The sequence below is a fragment of the Diabrotica virgifera genome, chromosome 1 (assembly GCF_917563875.1).
Source record: "Diabrotica virgifera virgifera chromosome 1, PGI_DIABVI_V3a".
Classification (NCBI taxonomy): Eukaryota; Metazoa; Arthropoda; class Insecta; order Coleoptera; family Chrysomelidae; genus Diabrotica; species Diabrotica virgifera.
In genome coordinates this window covers 3706507-3711378 of record NC_065443.1, presented here as the reverse complement: position 1 = coordinate 3711378, position 4872 = coordinate 3706507, and the positions used below count along the sequence as shown (strand labels likewise).

The 4872-nt window shown below is 29.6% G+C and overlaps 1 long non-coding RNA gene across 1 annotated transcript; it reads right to left on the bottom strand.

Annotated features, from left to right (window-relative positions):
- Positions 1-1007: 1007 nt before the first annotated feature.
- LOC126886878 (uncharacterized) lies at positions 1008-4009 on the bottom strand. Its single transcript, XR_007698806.1, has 3 exons — positions 3711-4009; positions 2131-2288; positions 1008-1188 (listed from the first exon to the last, which is right to left on the bottom strand). It is a non-coding gene; the product is annotated as an uncharacterized LOC126886878 (long non-coding RNA).
- Positions 4010-4872: the final 863 nt, after the last annotated feature.

Here is a 4872-nt window from a genome sequence, read left to right as displayed (position 1 = left end):
TTTGTTACTACAATTACTCTTTATTTTTAATTTTTTTGTGTATTGAATTAAGATCTAAAGTTCTTAGTAAACAAATTTAACCATATTCAATTTTTTTTCACTTCCAAAGTTTTTGTATATACATATAAATGGACAACAATGAAAATTATTAAATTTTTGATTAAAGTAATATAATGTGAACACAAACGCATATCTACAAAATTATATGATCATATATTCATTAAATAATTTAATCGTACACAATTTTGCAAAAAAAATAATTTTAAAACACTGCTGACCCATATTTTTGGACCCGGTCTCCTGCACCGTGCGCGAGTATCCGATCACAAAAAGTTGGCGCGAGTAACGAAAGGATAAGTATACATCCCTAATAACACAAAACATTCCATGAATGTTCCTAGAATGTACACACAGGACATTGAAAACATTCCTGGAATGTCCCCAAATGCACACGAATGTCCCTGGAAAGTACCAGGAAAGTGCTGTGTCAGCATTTTAAATATTCTTAGAATGTTCTGTTGGAACATTCCATGAATGTCTACGAATGTTCTTTGGACATTCACAGTCTATTTTTTAGACTGAATGTCTTGTTGGAACATTCCATGAATGTTCTTTGGACATTCACAGTATATTTTTAGACTGAATGTCTTGTTAGAACATTCCATGAATGTCTACGAACGTTCTTTGAACATTCACAGTATATTTTTTAGACATTCACTGAAATATATCATCAGTAATGTGACAATACCTCCTATATGTTTTTTCATGAGGTTTGCAGGAGACGAAAAACATTTTTTAAGGTCACTTTCTGGTTTCGTACGTATTCTGACTTTTTTTGTAGTAAATAGATAGTTGAATTTACTGCAAAACAAGTCAAAAAATATATGAAAACAGGAGGTGGCCGAAACAAGTTTTTAGTCTATCTTACAAATCTCTTGAAAAAAACAGATAGGAGGTACTGTCACATCACTGACGATATATGGCCATACCAAATAATACATCCTTGATAAATATAAACATTTTTATTGCAAAAAATCTTTACATACATTTTTTAATGTAATTTGCTGACATTCCTAAATATTATAAAAAAATGTGTCACATTTGCTTTGTAAACCTTTCTTTTGCTTTTCGTAGCCACATATTCCGTTTACTTTCTGGTTTTTTGTAGACCACTTCTCTCAGCTGATTCTAAAAGAAAATAAAATAAAAGGTAATTTTTCTATCCTTTACAATTAACAATCAGAAGAAATATTATTTACAGGTAATAATATGCATAAATAATAATAATAAAAAAATAAATATTAAATAATATTTAAATAAATAATAAATAATATTTAATAAATAAAATAATAATAATGAACATTTTGTATTTTGACAACGACATCCGATGTGGAAGTAGAAACCTTAATAAAATTATTTTTTCAAGTAAATTGTGGCTTATTTCCCCATTAGAATAATTAATTACAAAAAAGCCACAAAGAAATAGATTTTTCACAAACAAATAAGTATTTAGTATTCATTATATTTATTGTTTTTATTATTTACTTTAATGTCCTACTGGTACATTATTTGACAAATAATGACATTTCGAAGTCTGTTAAGTACGATATAACGCCCTTGGGCATTAAATTTAAATAACGACTTAGATACTGTCAAGTTGACAAATATCAACCTAAGTAAAACTATGGTTACCACAATTACGTTACTACTGTTACTGGTAAATGTACTTATTTAAAAACTAATCAATTCAAAATTCATTCAAATTTTTCGCATATAAAGAATAATTTAGTCGGGCATTAAACGTTGAAGGCACCACAGGTATTATAATAATAACGCTTTCGGTCAACGTATATCCCTATAATACCCTTGGTACCTTAATAACTGTAACATAAGATTATACCTTAATTCTTGTTTTCGATTTCTGATGTTTTTATTTATTTACATTGAATATTAATCTGTTTTGTTGTATAATCTACTTCGCAATAATTATGTGATATATTTGACTTAAAATGAATTCAAAAATTTTTTGTAGTTGGGCAACAATGTCAACTTGGATCTCCGATGTAGATAATGAATTACAACAGTATCTATATTGTACGGACTGTATTATTAATTAGGTTATGCATATACCTGTGTGACATAAGCTATTGGAACAGCACAGTCTCTCAAACGAACAGATGAAAGTGAAGTTCTGTCAATATCTTTTTCTAAAAAGTGTTTTGAACATACTCCTCTATTAACAAATCTGATCTATACTTCATGTCTTCTTCGCAGGATCTTCTGGAAAGCTAAAAATACAAAATATATGCATTACTAAGCATTATTAACAAATTTTAGTTTTAAATAAAAAATATGATTAATGAACTCACAAAATTATTATAAAACAGCTTAGAAATTGTTTATTAGTATAGTCGGTTCCCCAAACTCAGACACAACTGGCTAGTGATTTTAGTAGGTATTTTTTTTTTGTTTTTGGCCAATTTTGCCAAAATTACAGTAATTAGTACTGAGACTGAGTTTAGCAAATCGACTATAATATTCTGTGTATTCATTAGTTGGTACTGCATATTATAGTGTGTGGTCTACCATCCTATTTATAAACGCATACACTAGCAAAAACGCAAAAAGAATTATTTTAGTTTTACAAATCCTTTTGTTATTACCTATCTCTATTTACTATTTTAGTTAGGAATAAGCGAAGTTTGTGGCTTATTCACAATTATTATTAAAATAATAAATGGATATGACCAATTATTAACTTATAAAATAAAATAATAATTCTTCTGATTTATGCCTTTTATTCACTTTGTTATATCTACGTTACTTAACCCTTAAGTACTAACATCTTAAATCAATGGCGCAAACACTAACTAACCGCCTGACAGACGGGTTTCACATTTTACTGGTTATTTTTCTTTTGTTAAACATTATAATGCAAAAAAATATTTCGATGACTTACTGAAAGTATTACTTATCTAAAAAACACAGTAATTGATCTAGTTTTTCTGTATTTAGTAAAATACAAAACATTATAACAAGAATGGAAGGATTGTTTGTGTGACTTTATATTCCTGAAAAAAAGTTTGATAAAAATGAAACAAATTAAAGAATCTTGATAAAAATTTATAATCGAGTTAAACAAAGAGTAATAAACATGAAAATAAAAAAAATTTTAAAAAATATTAAAACAAAAAAAAACTGACATGCACTAAAATTTGTACAGTGTAGCAATGGTAGTCAGTGGCAACATTTTCATCACAAATTGATCCCACTTCGCTTACGTCGTCTTCTACCTCATCAAGTCATTTCAAAAGAGTTTCCTCATAGCCTTTATCCCCTTATATGAACTTTTTGATGAACTGGGGCACATTATGTTAAATGACGAACTGGGCACAAACACTAACACCCCGTCTATTAGACGGAAATCACACTTTGAGTCTAAATATCTTTCGAATAACAACCTGCAGCAAATTGCTGAATTCAATACTAGTAAATAACAACCCAACTTGAAAAGTCATAAACGGATGACCTTCAAATTTTTCTAGGAAGGGAAATATCCCACTTTCAACAAACGATGCCGTCTGAGAGACGGTGTGTTAGTACTTAAGGGTTAAAAGATTTTTTATGAATAGTATTATTAGGGTATTAATAGTATTAATTTATTTTCTGAAATACAGGGCATGCTTTCGTTTACATATTTGCATACTAACCTTTTAATAGGGCTTTTCATTCACAGTCATTTGTTTTGAGCTTCTGTCATAATTGAAACGTTATTCCTGCAGATTTTTTTATCTACATTTGTTTCTGCTACTCCAACTGCGTTAAAAACAGGACACCATTTTATGCACTATGTTAATAATACTATTAAAGCTATTATAAAAGTATCCGAATTAAAAAAATATTCTTAAAAAGCACAAATAATACAAACAACTAAAAACAATCCACGGCAAGCCAAGGTCGCCAAGATGAAGATGCCAAGATGGCCGAAGCGAGGTCGTTGGTTGGTCGTTTTTAGTCACGTGATGCCGTCTCAAGCGCCATGCACAAAAATATATGCACGGCGAATTTGAAAATGAACGCAAAAGAAATAAATATAAATGCCTCTCTTCGGTTTTGCATAAGTTATAAGTATTTTTTTTATTAACAAAATCGCATTCCAAATTGAATATTCGCGAACAATAATTTTTATTACATTTGTATGTTTATAATCTTGGGAAACTCTTTAAATTTGACATATTATTGCACTGTAGGCCTAAAATGTCACTTAGTTTGTCTGGTATGTTATAAGTAATGTTGTATCTCTTACACGTATGTATTATTTCGCAACTTAAAATATAGGAACATTGGTAGTATGTTCACAGAATGTCTTATGGTAACATTCCAGGAATAATTTAAACAGATGTTCACCGAATGTTCCCTAAATGTCCAGGACATTCAAATATTGATAGAACTTTGGTAGTACATTCCTGGAATGTTGTGTGTTGTTAGGGATGGACACAGCCGACAAGAAATTTAAGATCAATAATTGACTACGCAATACTAAAACAACAAACCTTATTGAAAGTTGAATATATACGAGTATGCAGAGGAATATGTAACATATCAGATCATCATTTCCTAAGAGCTAAAATATTCTTCCCGATAAGACACACAATAACGAAGACGAAAACAATCCAGGATGCAGACAAAAATACTTCAAATATAACAGACGAGAAATATAACTTAGAGAGCCTATTACATGAAAGTGTTAAATATCTCTATCAAACGAGACTCGACAATTACATAATAATCCGGAATAATCTAACGACAGAAGAGGTTTATAATAATATAGTATACAGCATAAAAGCAGCTGCAAAGGAAGCCCTTGGTATC